This window comes from Ailuropoda melanoleuca, chromosome 4, assembly GCF_002007445.2.
Source record: "Ailuropoda melanoleuca isolate Jingjing chromosome 4, ASM200744v2, whole genome shotgun sequence".
NCBI lineage: Eukaryota > Metazoa > Chordata > Mammalia > Carnivora > Ursidae > Ailuropoda > Ailuropoda melanoleuca.
This window is the reverse complement of record NC_048221.1, coordinates 116,284,584-116,311,177: the sequence shown is the minus strand read 5'-3', so window position 1 is coordinate 116,311,177 and position 26,594 is coordinate 116,284,584.

Sequence of the window (26,594 nt, the reverse complement as noted above, 5' to 3'; positions counted from 1 at the left end):
AAAGTACAAACCTTTTTACTTTTATAGCTATTCTTTCTAAAAAGTTTCCTCTTTTTATATTCTTTTATATTATACACCAATCAGGCAGATGAGTTCCTGTTTCAGTGTTTGACTGTTAACTCACAATATTATTGATCTTAGATTACATACCTTTAAAAAACCTTGTCTTTAAGATATTTATATCTTTTCTGAAAAACTTGAGTATTAAACTTTTCAATTGTCTAAGATGTAGTACTAGAAAGACATGAGAATTTCTGGATATATTTCCAGTAAAATTCATCTAAAGCCATTTAAACTCCTTGATCACTTTGCCATTGTACATGCTTAAGTGCTCCATGTACAGAATGGTCAATGTGATTCCTTACAAACAAAAAAAAAGACAAAGAGAGCATGGTGAAGAGCAATCTAGTGGACTGTTGATGATACAGGTCTGTAAACCTGACAAAAGATAACCACTGAGGGACCGGCCTTTGTTAGAGGGTCAGTTAACATGGCTTAGGAGACATCATGGCTATTTCAATAAAAACAGCATTATTTTCATGCACCAATTTTCCTATTATACTATTCACTCTTGCATTAACATCCCATATACTGTTGCACACAAATGACAGGGAGTTTTGCCAAAATGATAATTTAATGAGCACTATCAAAATCAACCCCAGAAAAATTAGACTTAAAGGCCAGAAAGATTTTACTGTGAGGCAAGGTGATTTTAGCTACTTGAGTAATGCATATACAAACACATATACATACATATACAACACATATACATACATAAATGTGTCTTCACATATAATAATCCTTGATCTCTGATTTTTAAAAATTTCCTTAGAATTCATTTTTCTCTTTTTAAAATTGGAAAGACTAATCAATATTTTTAAATCTTTCGATCCATTGTCCAGCTTATCTCAAATGTTCCTGTCTTCAGGCCGCTAATAATTGATCCCATGAGGTCAATTTCTTGCTGCAGGTCAGTAAACAGAGCTTAAGTTTATCTGACTTGGCATTAAGGACACAGATTATGCCTTTCCTGCAGCCAGATATGCAGAAAAGATAAAATAAATGCACAGTTAAAAGTGGTTTATCATAAAACATTTATAAATTTTCTGGTTAGAAAGATGATGTCTAACATTATCATGCTTTTTATCCCATAATTCAAGTACAACATTTTGAAGTTCAATATTTCTTAATAACTATAACAAAATAAAAAACAAATCTCAGCATGTCATTCAGCAGTTCATGATTCATTTATATATTTTTTCTTCCTATCCTGAATATAGAATTTTCTCAGGAGGTTAACTTAAATATGTTTTATTCTACAAATCAAAATCCTTGTCCAAATCATTTTTTCTTTCTGGAAAATCTCCTTTATATGTGTCTTCTGTAATTCTTCAAAGTAATAATAGAAATACTACTATATACAAGTACTATGATTAAGGTAGCTTAACAAGTGAAATGATCACATCAACTTATGAGTTAATCATTTTTATTGTTATAAAATAAGGATATTGAAACTTAGAGAAGTTTAGTTATTTGCATGAAACCCCATTGCCAATAACTGAAGGAACGGGGATTCTAATGAAAATCACTGTGATCTCAAACAATAACTTCTTTACTTCTATGTACTCCCCTTACCTACTGTATGATACCCTCCCTCATCCTCACCACTGTTAAGTTTCCTAAATGCATTAAACAATGCGTTTATTCAAAAGTATTTTTAATGATATTCAAAATGTGTTTGGAAGACTTTAAGATTACTATTAGTCAGAGCTACTGAAGAACAGGGAAATGGTACTAGTCCTATTATATACATAGATTCATCACCCATAATTGAGTGTGGTCTTAGTACTAGGGTAGACAAATTAATGAATGAAATATGGAGAAACAATTAGACTCTTGGTACATATTGTGACATAATCATCAAATTAACATAGGTACCAAAATTAATAATCCAATCTAAATTATCTAGTTAACTGTTTTTATTCTGCCTTTTCCTACAGTTCATAAAACTTACATTGAGAGCAAAACGATGGAAATATGACAAGTATGGAGTTTGATGCTTCCTGAAAATATCCACTGCATTTTTTTTTCATTTTAAGGTATGTATGAACTCAATGAAACAAGTGACACAAACATAAAAATATTTAAAAAGAAAAATACATAACCTTCTTCTATTTTTCCTCTTAATTTCTGATTTCTTCTTTCTCATGTATATGTATGTATGTATGCATATGCATATATATAGCATTATATATTATATACATTATTCTGCTACTTAATTTTCTTATTTACTCAACAGATAAATTTTTACAGTCAACCATATGGATTTAATTCATGTTTAATTGTTGTTGAATATTCCATGGTAGGGATTTAACAAATATTTCAACAATTCCTTATTCAAAAGACAATCAGGATTTTACTTCCCAAGATGTGACCCTATAGACAAGGACGCAAAATTACGTATTTAATTCTGTCAATTTGACAGTGAAAAAGAGTATCTCATTTTGCTTTAATTTGTATTTCCCTGAATATCTGTAGGACTGAGAATCTTTTCAAGTTTATTAAACATTTCACATCCCTTTTCTAACATGATTCATATCTTTTCTTCAGAGTTCTATTCGGTAGTTTGCCTTTTTCTTATTATTTTGTAGGATGTTTTATATGTTACGGTTAATAAATGATTTTTATGTTTTTTAATTATTTTGATGCCATCTTAGCATTCATTATTTTTTACTGTGTAGTGATTTTCTTCCTACCATATGTGTATCATTTAAGTTTTTAGTCTTATTTTGCAAGATCCTCCTCCAAACTCACATATATTATCCTAATTTTATTTTAATGATTTTTAAAATTTTATTAAGATTTTTTTTATAGTTGACACACTGTTATATTAGTTTCAGGTATACGAACAAATTTTCTTTTTGATTATATATAATTTTGTACTTTTATTTTTAAATCCTTTAGAATTTAAAGAAGAATATATACAAAAATATACACAAGAACATTTCCAACCAGATTTAGGACCAATTATGAAAGCCTCATAGATTAAAAAAAACTACATTGTCCTCCACCTACTGAAAATTCCATCTTCTCATCTATTTCATTCTTTTTTTAATAATCATATTTTTTATTATATTATTTAGTCACCATACAGTACATCCCTGGTTTTTGATGTAAAGTTCGATGATCCATTAGTTGCATATAACACCCAGTGCACCATGCAATACATGCCTTCCTTACTACCCATCACCAGCCTATCCCATTCCCCCACCCCCCTCCCCTAATCTATTTCATTCTAGAATATACTTGAATCTCTTTCTGGACCTGGACTCTGTAATCTGGTTCACTGATCTATGATGCTTTGCTGTACTATTTCTCTGTATTTGTGAATTTTAGATTATATAGGATGTTTACAATCTGTTAAGGTAAGATCTCCACTACTTTTTAAATTATTTTTATAATTTCCCTTTCTCTATCACTACAGAAATTGAAGCATCAGTATGTTGGTACACTTGTAAATCATTTTCTCTAGACCCAAAGTTCCCAGAATGTGTTCTGTTGACCTTGGGCGGTCTTCAAGACATTTTCAGGTGTCCAGAAAGTAAATACTATTTTCATAATAATTATGAGGTGCTATGTACCTCTTTTACTGTACTGATATTTGCATTAATAAAGCAAAAAAGGCAACAGGTAAAGTTTCTGGCATCTTAGCATGAATCAAAGCAGTGGTAACAAACAGTACTTGTATTCGCTATATTTTTCACCACCACACACAGGAAAAAAGAAAAAAACCAGTTTCACTTACAAATGTCCTTGATGAAGCAGAAGATACTACTACCAAAAATATCAACCCTTGAGTACATGCTTTTTCAGAGTCTGTGTGACAAAACCAGACATACATATAGAACATTTCTGCTTCATATCAAAAGTATAGTAATTGTTTGAAAGAATGACATTTGTGTGATATTTTTGAGTTACAAGCTGAATTACTTGCTTTTTTCACTGAACATATTTTCACTGAACAGGAATAACTGGCAAACTATAGTTATTCAGACAGGGTTATTTGTCAGGCAGGCGTTTTCTCAAAATGAATGAAGTATTTTAAGAAAAACAGTACTTGCTGCCAGTAACGATGAAAATTTAAGCTTTCAAACAAAAATTATAATTTTGGAAAATGTGTATCCTCCACAATAAAGTAGAGAATCTTTTTCATAAGTTGAAGACTTTTCTGATGAGATGATTGGTGATATTAGCAAATGTTATTTTTACATTGTATAATGAAAAGTATCAACATTTGGATGATCTGTATAACACAGGAAACCAATATTTTCCATTTGACCAATACATTACATCACAAAATTTTCATGAATAAAATACCCTTTCTACATCTAAGATAAACCAACGGTGTTTAACTGAATATAAAAAGTTTTTTTTATAGGTTTAAGATTCTTCACTGAAACTAACCTTTATGAAACTGCCATCTGTCAAGTTTTGGTGTAGTATCAAAAAATATTTGCAATTATGTGAAGAAACTATTAAAATATGTTTGTTTTTTACAGCTACATATCTGTGTAAGACCAAATTTTCTTTTCATATTTCATTATAAACACCATATTGCAACAGACTGAAAAGAAAGCTATGTATGATAATCAAGTTCTCTTCTATTAAACTAGACAGTAAAGAGATTTTTTTTTAAATTTAAAATAATAACCCTATTCCTATGACTTATCTGATTTGGAAAAAGTATTTTTTTTCATAAAAATATGTTTATCTTAACATGTAATGCATTTATTATTGTTATCTTTAAATAAAATTCCTTTTTACTTATTTATTTTTTTAACGATTTTATTTATTTATTTGTCAGAGAGACAGAGAGAGTCCGCACCCACAAGCAGGGGGAACTGCAGGCAGAGGGAGAATCAGGCTCCTCACTGAGCAGGGAGCCCAATGCAGGACTCAATCCCAAGACCCTGGGATCATGACCTGCACCCAAGGCAGACACTTAACTGACTGAGCCACCAAGGTGTCCCTAAAATTCCTTTTTTAATTTTTCACTTTTAATTTCTAAAACAATAAATATTGATAGACATAATCCACATGAACAAAAGCTCTTTGGGGTGATCTCATTAAGTTTTAATGGTGACTTTAGTTCCTAAGATCCCGAAATGGTAATCTAGACACACTGGTGGCACTAAACACTAGAAAACTTTGCTTTAAAGGTTATATAAATTCATACGTAAAATCTGCACTTGCTAGGTTTTGAAACTACCTTGCTATTTTCTTAGGAAGGTTTTAACTTTCTTATTTAAAAGTTTTTCATAAGTTTATAGGATACATTTTTTACTTACCTTCCATTAATTTTAATAGTTATTGTTTTGCTAAGACATCGTTTCTTCTAAATTTTCAACTTTATAACCATAGAGTGATGCTCAATGATCTTTGGCATTTTTAATTAACTGGTTTTATACCTCTAGTCCTATACCTACACTCTGATACCTATATAGAAATAGGAATATGGGGGTGCCTGGATGGCTCAGTTGTTAAGCGTCTGCCTTCGGCCCAGGGAGTGATCTCAGGGTCCTGGGATTGAGACCAGCATCAGGCTCCCTGCTCTGCTGGGAGCCTGCTTCTTCCTCTTCCACTCCCCTTGCTTGTGTTCCCTCTCTCGCCGGCTGCCTCTCTCTCTGTCAAATAAATATATAAAATCGAAAGAAAAAAAAGAAAGAAAGAAAGAAAGAAAGAAAGAAAGAAAGAAAGAAAGAAAGAAAAAGAAAGAAAGAAAGAAAGAAAGAAAGAGGAATATGATTGATGTTCATTCTTTACCTAACCTTATTTCACCTCTCCCCATTCACCAAAGTATCTCAGTTATTCAAATTATCACATATTTTCACTGCTTTGCATGCCTTTAAAACAACCATATTTGTCAAACATTGTATTGTTTTGTTTAAAAAATTTTTAAATTTTACATAAACCATACTTTTGTATTCTGAAATTTGCTTTTTTACTAAATCATTTTATTCGAAAGGTTCGTGTAGCTGTGCTTTAATCGTCTCTATGCATTAATTGCACTGCATGACTGTGGCATAATTACCTCTTCTATTAAACATTTAATTTTTTTCTTTTTCATTCTGATTTCAAGGAATGCTATTTCAAAGAATTATATGTCGTTCATTCTTGTTTCTTTGTCCTTGATGTCATATGTGAACATCAGTGATTATGAATGAGAAAGGATGAGGATCTTTTTATAGGCTTTAATGATTCTTGTTTCATCATTTGATAACTTCCTGAAAATGTACTATACATTGTGTGTGTATATATGTATGTATATACATATATAAAAAAATCCACACACACTGGATTGTTTAATTTTTATATAAATGAAGAGACAGAGAGAGAAAGAAAATTAAGCCTTTTTGCAAGTCTAACTTTAAAAATCCTCCAAGTTTGCAAATATTTTCTGTACCAGAATGTGAACTTTCTTTTTTTAAATAATGAAAAAAATTAATTTTCCTTTTATTGTTTGGGAATTTTATGTTTTTTTAAAGAAACCCTATATTTGAAATCATAAAGATAGTCACTTGATTTATCTTGAAAAAAATGACTTTTTTTTCCCACTCAAATTTTAATTAATTGCTATGTATGGTGTGAGACAGGCACCCATTTTCATTTTTATCTAATGTTCTATTATTAACCAAATATGCTTGCTCACTGATCTGGAATGGCACTTCTGTCATATATCAATTGTGGTTTTATTTCTGAGGTTTGTATTCATTTCCCTCCATCTAGTTTGCCATCACAGCATCAATAATGAAATATCTTAATATTTTATTGAAGAGGTAGTATTTTCTACTGTTTCAGTGCAGAGGCTCTGGTAAGTCTGCTGATTTGAATCCTAGAACCCCACCCACTAGCTGGGAAGCAAAATAAAATCATTTAACCTCTCCCTGCCTCTGTTGTCTTATATGTAAAATTAGAAATAACAACAGTGTCTACCTCATATGATTGTTATGGGAATTATGTGAACGAATATGTAGAAAGCATTTGAATATTGTCTGTAAAATAATAAAATAATAACAATATAGAATTTTTAACCATTATTTCTGGCGAAACTCTACTTATATTTAGGACTTCTAAATGGGTTTTACTAACAAGTATTCTTTTCTCCATAAAGGTCTGGCATATATTTTGTTAAATTTATTCCTTGATACTTCTGTTGCTATTACAAATGCCATCTTTTCAAATATTAAATTTTCTAAAATTATGTTGCTAGTGTATAACAATTTGAGTGTGGTGTTCATTTTAATAACAGTGCTGGATTCATCTGGATGACATTTTATTTGAGATTTTTGCACCTATGTTCATGAATGAAATTGGCCAGTGATTATCATTTTTCTTTTACAACTTCTAAAGGATTTTATATGAAAGTCACACTGGGTCCATTAAATAAATTAAGAGGTTTTTCCTCTTTTTCTATCCTCTAAAATAGTTTATATAAGCTTGGAATCATATGATTTCTTAATGTGTGAAGCTTGCATTTCTGTGTGAAGATATCCTCAGATTCAATTATAATGGTTCTAACTCACTTCTGTTTTGATAATGCACCTACTTCCATTTTTGATACCTTTATCTTCCTCAGAGATTATTATTTCTTTCTAAGATTCCAAATTTCTTCACATTTTGTTTCCTTTTTTTCCACTATTTTAACTTTTTAACTTTCTGTTTTATCTGAGATCATGTTCTATTTTTCATTCCTAATATTAATTATACTATCGTTTTATCTTTGAGCAATCTTGCCAAAGATTCTTTTTTTTTTTAGTTTCAATTTTTTATTTAAATTCTATTTAATTAACATATAGGGTAATAATGGTTTCAGGTGTAGAATTTAGTAATTCATCACTCACATATACCAAAGATTATTTCTATTTTATTATTCTTGTCAACCAACTTTTGACTTCATAGATTTTTTCTATTATGTATTTTAATAACTTTTGTTATTTTTCTTATTATTCCCAGCCTTGTAGGTTAATTTTTTTTTCTAATTTATTTTCTCTTGCTATTTTTAATCCTTATGATGAATACTCTGATCACTAATTTTTAATCATTTTACATCTCTAATCTATGCAGTTAAGGATATAAATTACCTTCTGAATACAACATTTCATAAATCTGAACATGTACTATTTGTATTACTCTTAGCTCCAAATATTCAGTAATGTCAATGATGAAATATACTCTGATCCATTAAAGGCTTAAAAATTGTGATTTTTTTCTGTAACAAAAGGTATTTTATTTTATTATTAAATTATAATACAATCATTTTGGCCAAATGTGTTCTGTATTGTGGAAATGATTAGAAATTTGCTGAGATTTTAGTTCATGGCGTAATATGTAGTCCATGTTTCCTAATTTATGTGCGATTTTTAAAAAATGCATATTCTCTGTTGCTGGGAACAAAATTCAAACTTACTGTTTGTGCTGTTCAGATCTTTCATAGCCTTACAATTGTTACCTGTTTGACCTATCAATTATGGAGAAAGATGGTTAAACTCACCTATTGCAATGTTGCTTTTACCAATTTCTTCATGTAATTCTGTCAATATTTTGAGTTTTTTAAAACCAGACAATTGAAGCTAAATTATCATTTAAAATTGGTTTGCATTCCTGTGTGGTTTTACCTTTTACCATGCTTATCATGATTTGTGCCTTAATGTGTCTGAGAGTATTATAGATATATCTACTTTAATGTGATTATTTGCTTGATATATATATATATATATACACACATATATATACACACATATACATATATATTTATTTATTTCTATTCTTATAATTTTAACTTTTCTACATCCTTTGGTGTGCCCCTGTTAAACATCATTTATCTGGATTTGTTTTCCAGTCATCATGACAGTCAAATCAACCTCTCTGCTTCTTTCATGGTATTTGGTCAGTATTTTAGATCTAATTAATCAGTGTAATTTATATTTACTTGGAGGTTTACCAGTTGCTTTATTCATCTCACTTTCTTCTATCTCAAGATTACCTTCTGGGTTTCTACTTTTCTCCTTAAGTACCAGCTTCACAATTTCCATTCATGAAGGCCTGTCAGTAAACCATTTCTGTCAGTCTGAGATTCCTTCAATTTGGATTCATTTTAAAGATAACTTCTTTGCATGTAGAAAAATCTAGCTTTATTTATTTATTTATTTATTTATTTATTTATTTATTCCCTCAGTACTTCAAAGTGCTGCTCTTCTCTGGCTGCTGTTGTTAAGGTCTGCTGTCTACATAAATATTTCTTTTCAGGTAATTATTTTGTTGTTTTATGATTTTTTAATTTATCTTACTTATAATTTGCGTTGCCTCCTGAAATAGAAGGTTTATGTCTTCAATCAATTCTAGTATATCCTGTCTGATCTCTTTAAGTATTACCTTGTTATCATTCTCCATATTTACTCTCTCTAGAACTCCTATTCAAATTTTAAATTATCTATTTTTTTCTTTGTGAAATTAATGCTAATTTCCTCAGCTTATTTTTGCTCATTTATTTCATCATCTGCATCTAATCTGTCCTTTAATCTACTGATTACATTTTCAATATAAATTTACATTTCTAGAATTCTTATATGATTATTAAACAAAGCTGTTCTTTTTTTCAATAACATAGGATTCCATTTTTATGCTTTTAATTCCATCATTTATTTAAATATTTAAAATGTATGTATTCTAATATCTCTGATAATACAATTGTCTGGTATTATATTACTTAAACAAGGAGGCCGTGGGAGAGGTATTTGGCACTCTACGAAAGGAACTTGAAATCTAAGCCTATAAATGCCTTAATGATACAAAATCAAAACTCCAAAAGACAACTAATCACCAAGAGCCAACTAGGCTTAAAGCTACAGTCAAATAGTTTTCTTTCTTTGCTTCTACAGTTTCTCTATATGAATCTTTCCCCGTGGCTCCTATTGGCAGTGCTCCTAACCACTTCCAGTTTGGTGCTGCCCAATTTCAACTGATTTTTGCACAAATAAACTATTAAAATGTTTAATATGTTTTAGTTTATCTTTTAACACTGGATACACTAGAAGTCAACAAAATTTCATTCCATAAAATCATTTTCATAGGAGCATATTTGCTTGTGTTTGGTAATTTTCAACTTTAAACTTTAAGCTTATCTATGGGAATGTGTAGCTTGCTTTGAGGGTGTGACCAGCTATAAAGTGGTTTTTAGTTTGATTCTATTTGGTGACTTAATGGCTTTACATACACAGGGGAATAATTTTTATACTGATATTTTTTTCCTTTCAGTGTAAAAGACTATATTAATAACGTGAACATGAAAGGGACCCTTGAGGGGTCATCATAGATTAATAAGGGATATTTTGTTTTGTTTTACTTTGCTTTGCCTTACTTTTTCTCACCTAAATTCCAGAAAAATGTTAGCAAATTTTCTTTCTGTCTCCCTTTATACTTAGGAAGTATTTTTCTTTTCCACACTTTTAGTGAAGGTGTGACTCTCTTCAGGGTACCTAATTTCAAGTGTGTGTGGGGATAGGAGAGTTTAGGGAGCAGAGATTCTCACTTCCAATACATTTCTCCTGAGCCCGAAGCTCTACTTTTCTGAGGGATTCTAAAACCTAAAGCTCTTGATTACCACATTTGCAAACACCCAGAGCAAGTAAGGATTTATGATTATTTTTAATATCCTCTTTGTTTATTACAACTAGAAGTTTCCTTACTTTTATGAGATCAATATGGATTTAAAGTAATTATCTACACAGGGACTTGAGCAAGTATTTGCACATCAATGTTCATAGCATTCATAATATCCAAAAGGTGGAAACACAAATGTCTATCAACAGATGAATGCAAAAACAAAATGTGGTATATACACACAGTGGAATGTTATTCGGCTTTAAAAAAGAATTCAATTTTGACATATATTACATCCCAGGTGAATTCTGAAGACTACTCCAAGTAAATAAGCTAGTCACAAAAGGACAAATATTGTATGTTTCCACTTATATGAGCATAAATGTATGTGTAAACAAGATTGGTGACTGTATTTTCCTTTTCTTCCAATTTATTTTTTGTTTCCATAATCTATAAAATCCTGAAATAGGGTTAAGAGTCTACCACTGTCATTAAGCTTGAATTTTATCAAGTTTTCCTTATAGTTCCAGAAATTTTTGTTTAATAATATTATTTTTAAATGTGGATGTCGTATACTTGAGTGCAAAAGATTTTTGATCATTATATGTTTTTTAAATTTGGTCAAGATTGATGATGATAAATGGGAGGAAAATCGGTGAGTATTTATGAATATTTAAAATTTTTCACTTTAGTTATAATGATTAGATACATCACATTTTTGATTTATGTAGTTTGAGTCCCTCCTAGCACATTTTTCTAATAATATGATATAGGGTTATATATGATCTTTGTTTATGCTTAGGCCTAAATCTCTTATGAGTATCAGAATTTAATTTCTAGCTGCCTACTTGACATCTTCGCCTGGATGACTAATAGTCATCTCTAACTTAAAACAGTAAATGCAAAATTTAATTTCTATCATTTTCCCTTAAAGATAAAATAACTTCCATGATCTTTCCTCTTTATTTAGTCAAAAAATATTTATGATGCCAAAAATCTGTCACTCTGTGCTTCATGTGCTGGGAATATAGCAGTGAAAAAAACAGACAAGTCTTTGCCCTTGTATAGCATATACTGTAGAGAGGGGGGTAATGGCAGATAATAAAACACATTAAAAGAAAACCACGCGGTCGTAAATAATAAGAGAAGAAAATAAGGTTACGGGGGCCTTATTTAAGACTGAGTGAGAAGACCTCTTTAATAAGGCAATAGTTTAGCAGATTTCTCAAGAAATTCCCAAGAATTCTCAAGAAAGTAAGCCAGGAAACCATCTGAGAGAAGAGGAGAGATCAGAAATGCAAAGGTCTTGAGGCAGTATCATGCTTGCTGGGATCAAGGAAAAGCAGAGGTCAGTATGGGTAAAACAAAGACAAAACCAGTAAGAGAAAAGGCTGGATGGGTAAGAGGATGTGCTAGCATATAAGGCCCTTGAGGCCATTTCTTTCTGCAATGCCTGTTAAGTCTCCTACTCATTTTTCCCTTAAGTTGTTCGGTTTTCTCATTAATTTGTAGGATCTTATTTAATTTCTTTAATTTTTTTTCTGTATGTGAGCAAGCCTTTAGTCCATTATACATACTACAAATATCTTTTCCTAGACTGTGGCTTGCCTTTTCACTCTTTGTGCGTCTGCTGATGAACAGAAGTTCTTAATATTAATATTGATATAGTCCAACTAATCAAACTTTTCTTCTAGGGTTAAAACCCTAATGTATTTTTAAAAATATTTTCCTTCTTCATGGGCATGAAAATATGTGTTTCTATTAGAATCTAGAAGATGTATTGCTAACTTTTTAGTATGTAGATCTTCAGGACAGCCGAACTGTTCTTTTCATATCATAATGTAGGTGTCAGTCTTCATTGCTGTTAGGTATGGACAGTCACACTGCTGCAGTGCCATTGATTGGAAAAACTGTGTTTTTCTCCACTGTCTGTAGTGTCTGGCTTAATAGAAATGCCATGTATTTATGAATCTGTTTGTGGATTCTGTCATGTTCCATTAGTCCATTTCACTATCCTTCAACCAATACTACAACTTTTAAAGTACTATAGTTTAATAAGTCTTACTATTTAGTTGAGTACATCTCTCAATTTGTAATTCTTCAAGAATGTAATGGATTTACTTGGCCTGTCAATTTCTATAAAACTGTATAATCAGCTTGTCAAATGTCTCTCTTTTTTAAGAAGATTTTATTTATTTATTTACTTGAGAGAGAGCACGTGTGTGAGCAGGGGAGGGGAGGAAAAGGGGGAGAGGAAGAGAGAGAGGGAGAGAATCTCAGGCAGACTCAGGGCCGAGCACAAAGCCCACATGGGGCTCAATCTCAGGACCCTGCAATCATGACCTGAGCTAAAACTAAGAGTCAGATGCTCAACCAAATGAGCTACCTAGGTGCCCCAAATATCTCATTTTTAAAATACTAGACTTTGTTTAGGATTGCATTGAATCCAGAGATCAATTTGGACAGAAATAAAGTATTTTCAATATTGAGTCTTCTTATCCATGAATATGATACATCTCTCAATTTACTCAGAAGATTCCTTAAGTTCTCCAAATAGCATTAAATACATTTTGGGATTTGAGTATTTGCATAACTTCAAGCAGATTTACCACTAGATCTAAAATACATTTTGATGTAATTAAAAATTAAATATTATAAACTTTAGTGTTTGTTATTAATATATAGAAATAGGATTAACTTTTTTACTTTGATATATATCCAATTACTCACTTCTTAATTCTAATTATTATTTGTGGATTCTTTTCGGTTTGTTATGCATAGGATCATATTACATTTGAATAATGATGACTTATTTCTTTTTCAATTCTCATTATTTTTAATTCCCTTTGCTTTCTTTTCTGACTACAAGCAAACATCCTGGTCTTATTCACAATACGAAAGGGAAGGTTTTCAACATTTCACTATTCAATATAATTTTTGCTGGGTTTTTTTGCATAATTTCTTTATCAAATTAAGGAAGTTTCTTCCAATTTTGGCTATACTGAGATTTTCTTTTTCGATTCTGAATTTATCAAATCCTGTTTCTGCATCTGTTAGATAGTGATACCTTTTTCTTCCTTCCATTAATGTGATACATTACATTTACCGATTTTTAACTAAACCTTGAAAGTAATTTTCTACTTCTGGCTGTTTTTAAGATTTTTCTCTTTCTCATTGCTTTGTTGCATTACAATGTACCTACATAATGTGTAGACAGATTCTAGATACTGTTTGATGTTTGTAGCAATTCATGAACATATAGCATGATGTATTTCATTGTATTACAAAAGTTTTGGTCATATTTACTTGCTCAAATATAAGAACTACTTTCTGACTTCCATTTTCAATTGGATTATAGCCTCCATCATAACCAGATTGTTTTTCTAATGCCTTTTAGTTAAAATTATACTAAAATTTAAAGATTTACCTTCACAGAGTACATCATTTTGTTTTCTTTCCAACTATAATATTAGGGTAAAGTATAATGCTTTCTACTGTGAGTGACGGGAGGTGCTAGTTATTCTCACTCCCTTTGGTAGGAGAATGTTAGGAATTGAATGTCTCCAAGTATGGGTCTCATATTATTGTCTAATAGCCATCCATTTCTCTTATTTGTCTACAATATCCCTCCTTGGTTCTATCTTGTTATCTAGACTATGTCTAAATTAAGAATAAATTTGTTACAAGCCAAAAGAGGTGGTATGCAGGTGGGTAATTGCTTTGTTCTCTCTTCAAATACCTCAAGTATTGAAAAAAAATTCTAGGTTGTTCCCTGCCGTTAGAATTTGCTGTAACCACCGAATCCCTTGTGCTCTCTGGGGTAGGAGTGGTAAGCACAGAATTTGCCCTCCTGCACTCAGTTATGATGCAGTGGAAAAACATTTATATAATGTAAAGATAATGAGTTAATATTAAATGAGAAGAAAATGAGTTAATATTAAATTAATGTCCTCTCCATCAATTACCATGCTTCTGTCACCTTTGCACATTTTGAATTCTTATTGAATAATTTTGTAACTATACTTAATGAGCAGCAAACAGTCTCCATATTCTATCATCACAACTAGATTAAGTATTTTAGGCACTTTTACTTTGCAAGGGATAATTCAGAATATACTTTACTCAATTATTTTCATGTTTACATTTTTTTCTTAATCACTTTCTCTGACCCTAAATTTCCTAAAAAGTACTTTACATTCACCAATATCTGTGCTTTCAATAGGCTTCTCTCTTCCATGTTGAATTTGCGTGATTTAATAAAACAATGTGCAAAAATTGAGCGTGTAAAAGTTGGAGTCAGATAGGCTTGGATATGACTTCCAGCTTTGACATTTACAGGCGTGGTGGCCCTGGGCTAATTGGTTTAACTATAGGCCTCTTGCCTATAAAATAAGGAAATAAGAGATTCTTTGTAGTATTATTCTGGAGGTTGGAATCAATATATTAATAATAGTTTTTACATAGAAGATACTCAATACATAATTGTATAAGCAATTACAAGAAAATAAGTATTGTTTTGAGTCATACACATACAACACTTTTCTTTTAATTCATACAGTCATACATATACACATATCTAGAGAGAAAAAACAAGACAGAAGATTTGTTTTTCTTTTCCTCATACTGTGAGTGAAGTTTCAAAAACAATTCTAAAAAAATTAAGTTTTATTGTAGAAGTCTGTGTCACTAGCTCTGATAGTTTAAAAAAGCAGGATCTGGAAGTAGAATAATAGATATGAAAGTAAGCCCCTAATTATTTTTAATGGAAGCTCCAGAAAGAAGTCATGAGGATTAGAAATGTTTTTTCCAAAGCTATTCCATTTACCACAGATAAATGGAGCTTTAAATTATAGTTAGAGATCATTTTCATTTTGCTGCAATTTTTCATAGGAATCTGGTTTTTTTCCTCAAATAGGATTGGAAAGATAGTATTAGAAAATATAGGAAGGCTTTTGTTATAAAGCGTCCATATTTAAATTATGAGTAAAATGAAATCCAAAATTACTGTTTGCATGATATCAAAATCTGAGTACAGAGTATGTGCCTAAGGGATGGACCCGTTACAAGATTGAAAATAATATAAAGTATTGAGAAGTGGGAGAATGACTGGCTTAAACCTCCAAACTTCTAAGCCAAGCCTGGAAACACAAGAAAGAGAAGATAGGAATATAGAAAGGAAACAAATTTAAGTGAATATATACTTAATTTGGTTGCTTGTTTCAACAAGAACTTTTGATTTGGGATACCTCTACCTTCTCACTGAAAGTAGAGTTGGAAGTAAATAACAGATATAAAGTCGCCCCCAATTCTCTAATAGCAGGCTCTAGAAGTCATGAGCTTAGACATTTTCCTTCCAAACATACCCTATTTGCCACAGATTCACAGTGATCAAAATTATAGTCAGAGAACATTTTCACCTTTGTTTTGATAGAACAGAGCTCAGTCACTGCCTTTTACATACAGTCGATAACTGAAACAATATATTCTTATTCTCTAAGGAAACTAACTCTTATAGTGGCTCAATAATTCTTCAAAAGGCAGCAGAATTTCTATGGTACTCCAATAAAGGATTCTTTGTTATCTTCAGGGCCTCTGAATCTTACACACAACAGAGTTCTGAGACTGCTGAAGATCAAACACTTCGAGGCTCAGTTTATCCACTTCATTCACTTCTTCTGGTTTCTTATGCTCACTTGTCTTTCATGAAAATTCTTTCTTTTTGTCTCCTTATGCACATAGGCCCCACCTCACAGGTATGTGTCATTCCTGAATCATGGTATTACAGTTGTACAATAATATTTTTTCAATGTGTTAAAAAAATGACATTTATTGAGGCCTTACTATTTCTCAATGACTTAGTTAAGAATGTCTTAAGCATTGTTTTACATAAAGTCAGGGCAACCTGAAGAGACTGGCAATACTTTAAGATAAGGGCTAACCCCTAAAATATAACTATCTGTTCAGCAGTTATGAGTAGAGTTGCTGGAGAGTCTGGACATTGTAGTAGAAGGTGGTGAATCTTCAGGAGAAAACATGCTTAGAGACTCAGGAAAAAGACTGATGTGTGGATACATGCAGAAAAACAAGGGTCCAGGTAACACACAGAGTTCCAGCCTATTGTGTACACTACTGTGCATCTTCTTCCATTCCAATATCATAGACAGAAAGTAAAAGACTACAGAGTAATACAAATACAAAAATTTCAGTCAAAAGAGACTTCGGGGGTCATTTAGTCCAGCATTCCACCCAACATAGAAATCCTTTTGAGAAAAGAAGCAAAAGTAGTTTAATGGTTGAGTGGAATGATAAAAGTTTAGTTATTAAAATTATGAAAAACAATGACTACAGAGACCAAATAAAACATCAAAGAGGGATTGAGAGAGAGAGAGAGAGCCAGTGAGGATGTTGATCTAAAAAAGGACTCTTCAAGGTGGAGTTTATGTACTGGGATGGTGTACTTCAAGCTGATGGCCCTGTTGATTATCTGAGTTATCTTTATCAGGGTGTGACTCAGGGACAGAATTCCCGAAGAGATGGTATAGAAGTTAGTAAGTGGAAGTACAGAAAGACATTACTGGCTGAAAGAACAGGAGGGACCAAAACAATGAAGAAGAAAAAGACATGAGGATCAGACTGCAAGTGGCTTCATAAATGGCCAGGCCCTCATATAATAAGCATAAACAAGTACACACTGAAGTCATGCCATGAAAAGTTCTCATATTATATATAAAAGTTTGTATTTATTCTGAAGGCAAAGTAGAAATGTAGAAAATGGACTGGAGGGAAACTCATTTTAAACTAGAGGCAGTAGTTTAAGGCTACTTCAGAAATTTAGATGAGAAATGTTGAAAGCATAAAATCAGTGGTGAGATGCAGAGAATCATTTAATCCACTTAACTGATAGAGTCAGTGATGCAGGAAAGGCAAAGCTTTTTGTCTTGAGCAGCCAGGGAGAGGATGGGTTCTTTCATGAACCTCAGGCTCTAATTCATTTGGTATAAAGAAAGATCAAGCACTTAGGAAGGCCTTTATGTCGAAGGATTCAGTATTAGACAGGTTGAATTTGAACTACCACAAGGCATTTATAAAGGGATGTTTGAAAGTCAATTGGATCGGTCAAGCTCAGTCTATAACACAATACGCCAACATTAGCAGAGTGAACCCATGAATAGTCACTCACTTACATCTGCATAACAGCAAAATGTGTTTGGCACTTGTTTCTTAATTCTAAGATAGAAAAGATTTTAAATAGTAAATCACATTTTTATTTTCTTACTTTGAGATATATATAGAAAAGCCATACCCTGGTTTCCAACATATCATAAGTTCTCTATTTATAGCAGGTTATGCTTTGTTTTAACTCTAAAGCTATCCTTAGAAATTTGTAAGGAAATATTTATGCTGTCATTATTAATTTAATATATACATTATTAAAATTTGTAGATATAACTGAATACATATTTGCTTCTATGCTAGGGATCTAAAACTAAAGTTTGTTGTTGTTGCTGCTGTTTCTGGAAGACTCTAAGATATATATTTATATATAAAATTCATAATAACAGTTGCGCTTACTATTGCCACTAGAAGCACATTAGGTATAAAATCAGCAAATAAAAGAAATGCTGAGCTTTCAGATTCTCACAGCAATAGGATGCTCATAGCCAAATTGAAAAAGGCTTAACTAAAGATATGTGCCTTGCACAGTGAGTTGAAATTCAATAGGCTGAGGTTTTTATCGAACCATGAGAAAACAGAGCATCCAAACTTCTATAAAACATGCTTTTTCTTAAGTCACATGTGTTTTTAATCTAAGAACTATAGCTACTGAATTGTACAATGTGAATTTAATCAGTGACATATTACTACAAACTTAAAACAACCAATAAATCAAATATATAGATCAAAGTAAAATCTTCAGATTGTACCAGCTAATATTTATTTAAGCGTTCAGCTTAAAGATATTCAAAATTGAAATAGAGACAAAGAGAATATAAGACTTTCTTGGGTTTCACATTAAAGCTGTATTTCTATATTTTCAGCATCAAAAAAACAAAATGCCTGTGACATTAAAAAAATGTTTCAGGCTACAGACATACATAAGAATCTAAGAGGAGGAGATTACGAATTTCTAGCTTTAAACTGTATACTATAAACAGTTGGGGCAGGGAAGAGCTCATGTTTTCATCTTTGTATCCCAGTGCCTAGTAAGAAGACTACATCACATATCAAAGGTGGTTTATAAATACCTGCAGTAGAATGAAGAACATGAAAGAATATTTTTAGTTGTCCATTACTGACAAAATAATAATTATAATGATAAAATAAAACACGCCTTCAACCTGTTCAGCATGTCATCAATACTATAAATGGGTATCCTTTTCTACCATAAAATCTCCAAGAAGAGCCTTTCTCAATATGGTAGCTTTTACTGTGAGATGCTTCCCATCTTCTCACCAAAAAAAAAAAAAAAAGGAAAAAAGAAAAAGCATTTGTCTTTATNAGCATTTGTCTTCATCTGTCCAATTTTATCAAGATAGAGCCAACTAAGTAAGACAATTAGGTGGATACCAACTCTTTCGAACTTACCCTTCCTTTCCATGATTCTCAAAACTATGTAAATATTCTAATAATGACTCTTCCCAATGAAGAGTGTCAGTCTATCAAATATATTGAAGTACCTATACTCTCTAACTAGAATTTATAAGTTCTACTAGACAGTGTTTTCACTTTTCAAAAACCCTCCTCAAATCATGAACTTAATGGATACTGGTTTAGAAAAACTGAAAAGGCTGAGTCATAAAAGCAGCAGACTAAACACAATAAAGCACCTTCACAATGTCTAGCATACAGTCTTTCCCTATAAGGAAGACAGAATCCCACCTCATTAATGATAATAATTAGGAACATATATTAAGAATAAACAAAATCCAAACTGAAAAGCAAAGAGAAAAAAAAAGAACACAACAATCAAGAACTGTTGTTTCAAAGGTACAATATAGTTGTAAATGGAATATCAGAAGGAGAAGAAAGAGAGAACAAAAGAAATACATCAAGTGATAATGGACAAGAATTTTCCAAACCACATATCTAAACCAAGAAGTACTAAAAACAAAGCAAAACAAAACAAAACAAAAAGCCTACACCTGAACATATACTGTGCAAAGTGCAGAAACCAACAACAAAGAGAAAAATCTTCAAAAAAAGCCCAGGTGAGAGTTGGGGGAAAAGACACTTTGCCAGTGGAAGAACAAGGATATGACTCACAGTGGACTTCTTGTGCGAAAATGTGCAAAAAGAAGAGAGTTAAGTGAAATATTTAAAGTGGCAAAAGGAAAAAACAAACAAACAAACACCAATCCAGAACAGTATGTCCAGTGAAATCTTCATTAAAAGTGAAGTAAATATGACTTTCTAAAAAAAGAAGGAAAAAAAAAAAAACCTGAGGGCATTTATTGCCAGTAGAACTATTCCACAGGAACTGTTAAGGGTTTTCAGAAAAAAAAAAAAAAACTGATATCACTAGGTCCTGGATCTACACGGAGAAAGAAATTTGAGGGGAAAAAATTATAAATATTTTTTATTATTAATTATGCTAAAAGAGAACTGTCTAAAGTAAAAACAGAACCTATATACTTGTGCATACAGCATACAAAAAAACAAAGAGTCTAACACAATAACACAGAGGATGAAGGAAGGAAATAGAAGTATAATGACATAAGGTCCTTAAACTGCACATGAAGCAGTATGATATTGTTTCCAGATAGTCTGGTTAAATAACTGTACTTAACCAGATAGACTGGTCATATATAAATACATATATATTCTTAGAGAAAATAAAATTAAAAGAGTTGTAATTAATGTCGATACAGAAGATAAATGTAATCATAAAAAATGATCAATAAATACTATAGAAAAAATAAAGGAGAAAAAATAAATAAAAGAGATGGAACAACTAGGAAACAGCCAGCAAAATAGTAGCTCTTAATCATATCAATAATCACATTAAGGATGAATGGTCTAAAAAGAACAATTAAAAAATAAAGATTATCAGAAAAAATTTAAAAAGCAAGATTCAATTATACTTTGTCTACAAGAAACTTACTTTAATGATAAAATAAAAGTAAAAGCATAGAGGAAAGACATATCAGGCAAACAGTGAACTAAAGAAAGGTGAAGCAGAATATTAACGTCACATAAAGTAGACTTTTTAATAATTCATATTAACAGAGTTAAATAGGGACATTACACAATGGTAAAGGAGTCAATTTTCTAAGACATAACAATGCTTAATGTGCATACAACCTTACAATGAACCTTAAAATTACATGAGGGAGAAAATGATAGATTGAAAGGAGAAATAAACAAATACATAATTATGGTTGAATAATTCAACACTCTGTTTAAGTAACTGATAAAAAAAAGGAGACAGAAAATCAATAAGGATCGAGACGATCTGAGCAACACTATCAATCAACTACAGCTACTTGAATTTTACAAAACACTCTACCCAACAAAAGCAAACTAGAACACACTTTCTTTCAAGTGCACAAGTCATATGTTCTCCATGATAGACAATATTATGAGCCATAAAATAAAACTTAACAAACTTAACAGAAATCCTGTAAAGTGTTCTCTATCTATAATAAAATTAAAACAGAAATAACAACAGGGAGATGGGTATTAAGGAGGACATGTGTTGTGACAAGCAGATGAGCACTGGGTGTTATATGCAACTAATGAATCATTGAGCACGACATCAAAAACTAATGATGTACTATATATTGGCTAACTGAACATAGTAATAGAAAAAAAGGGAAAAAAAAAGAAATAACAGCTGAAATTCCCCCCAGGTATTTAGAAATGAAATAACATACTTCTAAACAACTCATGGATCAAAGAAGTAAAAATAAAATATTTTGAACTGAATGAAAATTAAAATACAACATATCAAAATTTGTGGGATGTGACTAAAGAAGTACTGGAAAGGAAAATCATTGCATTAAGTGCTTATATAGTGGAGAAAAAGACAGATCTTAAATCAGTAACCAAGACTTCTCTCTTAAAAAACAAGAAAAAATAGAGCAAATTAATATGCAATATACATTGTACAGATTGCAGGATACAAGTCAATCATATTCCTACATATCAGCAATGAAAAATTGGAATTTGAGGTTTAAAAAAATACCATTCATTATAACACCAAAAACTGAAGTATTTAGATGTATATCTAACAAAATAGGAGCAGGATCTATATGATGAACACTACACACCATTAATAAAGGAAATCAATGCAGATCTAAATAAATGAAAACTTATACGGTGTTCAAGGATTGGAAGACCCAATGTTTTTAAAGTATTACTTCTCCATAATTTTTCTATAGATTCAATACATTCTCAATCAAAATGGCAACAAGTTTTTTTAGATATTGACAAACTGACTCTAAAATTTCTATGTATAAATAAATTAAAATACATTTTAATATATAATATCTATAATGGATTTCAAATTTAGCAACCTACTCATTTATTGTAAATATTCAAAGGCAAATGGAGATAAGCTATCTTGAACGTAAAGCTAAATATGCATGCATATGTATTTGTTTATGTGTACTTTTAAATAAATGATTTTTATAATTTAATAAACCCCTATAATTGATAGGATTCTAAAATTTTAGATGCTACAATATCAGGGTTTTTTAATGATCAATATTCCCAAAAATAATTTTCTAAGCTCAAGATACATATAAATTAGAGAAGCAGAATGTGAGAGATTTTTTATGACATACTGGACCATGCTATAGGAAATAATCTGGAATATTCTTTCTCCATATCTTTCTCCGTAATCCTCCTGGATAATTCATCTTCAGTTTCTTAGCCACCTTAAAGGGGAAGTCTTTTTTGAACTAATGTGTATTATGATTTAATTTGGATTCCTCTATCAGCAAGATTAAAATACTAAAGCTAGCTTAAAATGCGTTTATGGTCTTGGGTAGTATCAACTTCAAAGGTAGGTGGTTATTCCAAAATTGGTTCAGTGGCCCAGGTGATCTTAGAACTCTAAGTTACTCTCTCTGTGATTCTTTTGATTTTTTTTTTAATTTATGATCACATGGACAACCATAGTAATTCCTCTAACAACTGCAATCCAAAGCAGAAAGAAGGGGAGAAATGCAATTCTAGAACTCTTTATGCCCGTCCCTTTCTTTTAAATAACAAGGAAAATCTTTCTCAGAAACTTCCCTTCAGGTCTCATTAGTCATAATAGGTTATTTGCCCACCCTTCAGAACACTGGGGAGAAATGGGATTGTAGAAGGGCTAACATTCCCTGAAAATAATGCCACCATACCCCAAAAAGCTGGGTTCCGAGAAAAAAAAAACAACAAACTGTGGTAGGTAACCAGCAGTGACTGTCACTTATAAATATCAATTATTATTTTTTATTTTTATATATGCTCCTCCCCCTTGACACTGATGTTTCTATCCTTAAAAATAAATGAATATGTATGGATGTGGACTGAATGAATACGAGATATTAAAGCTCTTTTGTCACTATCAAAAATTTGAAAATGTTAGAAGTAATTAGCATTTTTGTCTCGACTTTTTGCCAAATAATGCACACTCCCTTCTTAATTTTATGCTAATACATTAGAACTGAGTTAGTAATAACTTCTCTGTTTTCATCTGTAACTATCTCACTGCTCTATTGTTAAAAACAAGACAACTGGCCTCAAATGAGGTTGCTTATGGTAAGTCCTACATCACCAAGCCAAGACTTGACTTAATTACAATTTCAGATCTCCCAGAAATGGAATCTTAATCAATCAGGAATCATAAAATCAGCACTAGTTTGACAATTTGCCTAACAGACCTCTGCCATCCCCTAAAGGAAAGTGGTCTTGCCACAGCCAATCCACTTTTGGCATACTGTAACGTCCTTGTTCCCTTCTGCCTATAAATGTCTTTCATTTGGTACAGCTTCTCAGAGCTCCCTTCTATCTGCTAAATTGGATGCTGCCCAATTCATGGATTTTTGAATAAAGCCAGCTGAATTATGTTTTTTAACACTATCCTTCTCTGCCTATTATTCTGCATCCTACTAATACTTTCATTTCTTTTCCAAAATTATTTCTGGCCTTTTGTCTTTTTTTTTGTTTTTTTGGCCTATTTTCCCTCTTTCCAGTATTTAACTTTCTCTTTGTAATCAGTGGAAATCTACCCAAGAACACAGAAGACTTAAAGGAAAAAGGAGTGTATCATATCAGCAGATGTCTGACTAACATTTATCACCCTATTATACACAATTAAATAAGATTTCAATGATATCAATCCCCCAGGAGGAATATGATACAACTGAATTTTCAGAACACTTTCTTGGTATCTCTCATAACACTTATCATTCTACTACGTATAATAAAAATATAACAGAATATAGTGAATTTTGAGTTATACCAAGAAATTTGTGTATATTTTCTTGCTTAATGCCTAGTGCTGACTCCATAAGAAGCAAATCCAGCAAGATCTCATGGCCTGTCCAATATTTCAGTGCATGTGGCAAATCTGAAATTAAAATAATCAATACAAAGTCTGAATATACATTGCTTATCATTCCTAAAAGATCATAAATTCATTAAGGGCTGACACTGTTGCCAGCTGTCTTTGTAATAACTTCAATACCTAACACAAGGGGCGCCTGGGTGGCGCAGTTGTTAAGCGTCTGCCTTCGGCTCAGGGCGTGATCCTGGCGTTATAGGATTGAGCCCCACATCAGGCTCCTCCGATATGAGCCTGCTTCTTCTTCTCCCACTCCCCCTGCTTGTGTTCCCTCTGTCACTGGCTGTCTCTACCTCTGTCAAATAAATAAATAAAATCTTTAAAAAAAATACCTAACACAAGAGATCAATAACTGATTTTGAATAAATTAATGAGAAAGTGAATGAATAATGCGGAAAATTTTTTTGCTCTTCAAAAGATATATATATATATAAAGTGTAAGATGTTCTCTGCAGTTGCAAAGCCCCAATATAAAGTTACAAACACGAACAAAAGACAAAGTGTTATTAAATTTTTGAAAAACATAGACTTTATTCTCTTGGAAGAAATGATGTGAATCACAAATGTTTAAGAGCAAAAGACCTGTGGAAGTAATAACCCAGAAAAAAATCACTGACCTTACTCAAGCCACAGAAGAGATAATCTCATGGGTTATGGAGTGGCTGTTCTTTAATAATACAACCTGGGATACTTTAGCCATGGAATCTGAGAAACAGGAAGCTAGAAATAACGTGAGACATTGTTGGTCTATTTCTGAAGTAGAAAGCTATCTGTTTCCATAGCACAGAGTGTTAAAAAAAAAAAGATAACTAAGATAATTAAGCAAAAGAGGAAATCAATTAAGCAGAAAAGATCCAAATAGAATTTGGCTAAGCTCTTGGTGAAGAAAGGATGGTATACCATTACTAGGGGGAATAATTATCTTGCCTTATATAGCAAAAAGCAAAAGAGGCTAAAACTGGATATTGTAATACATTACACTTTTAATAATGAGCATAACTTGATAGTGTAATATTACTTAAGTAATATTTTAACCTTTTCAGGAACATTTTCAAATATTCCTGGAGAGGCTATCCCAATATTTTCTACATCTGCGGTGTTCCTCCAAACCTCAAAACCAATGTACACAATATACTAACATACAATCTTACAAATCTCAGTTCAGAGTATGACTCCAAATTACAAAGTTTCTCTTTGCTGATGACCAGATTCACAGAACATTATTTTAAATATTTAGCTAGAGTGCTATATTAGATGATTCCAGCTCCTTTGCCCTCAACATCTTACAGATTCTTCTGTAATCCAGTATTTGGTATTTGCTTTGATAGGCCCCATTGTGACCTCCAACACATCTCCCTTTTCTGCATCAATTAAGTACAAGTTGAGCTCCTAACTAGAAATCATGTGGTCATACCCAGAGATCAGAGTTTTGCCATCTCGGAAATAAAAACACTCATTTTTCCTCCTAGCGTCCTCTGTATCACAAGCCAACTCACAGAGAATTATGTTTATCTACATCAGTATTTAAATAATTTAAAGAAATTATGATTTGTTGGGAAAACTAGCACACATAAAATATGAAGATTACAGTTAGAGAAGTTCTTCTCCTTGAGGTAGTTGGATAGAGGAATAGAATAAGCACAGGCTGAGATTCCAAGTTCACCTCTACCAGTTATACACTTAACATCTTGGGCAAAACCCTCAACTTATCTGGGTTTCAGCTTCCTTGCTTTATAAATGAAGATTGTAATGTAGATAGTGTTTCCTGTGGCTGCCACATTCCTAGCTGTGCAGCATCCAAGATTGGTTGCCCATCCTCCTGGAAATTCTTCAAGCTACCTTAAGTATGAATTACAGTAACAATAAAGAATAGAAAAGTAAAGGAAATATGAGAATGAGACTTTGTAAAGGAAAAGTGACAGGGCATCAATAATTTTAAAAAAGTGAGGGTCAATGAGAGAAATTAGCTTAAATTACTCATCTAAGATAATAGCTTATCTCATTGACAAAGGCAAGGAAGTTAGGTTTAAGGGGTAGCAAAAGGGGATTCAGGAAGGAAGAGGTATGTTCTAATATGAGCCCGCTCAATTTGAATAGGTTTGACTTGAAATATAACGTGAAAGTTTAGGAAACTATTTGCTAGAGGGAGTTAAAGCTGTGTATAGCAATTTCTTTGGGATGAAGCAATGCCATAATAGGCACTGCCATCATATAACTACTCTATCTAAAAATGGAATCGATACTCTATAATTTCCACCTACAGCATAGGTGGTTTATTTTACTTAAATTTATTTTTCATTTTTAAATTGACAATAATTGTCTAAAACTCAACTTCAGAAATGCAATAATTGATTAAGACAGAGAGAATATAAATATTGTTAAA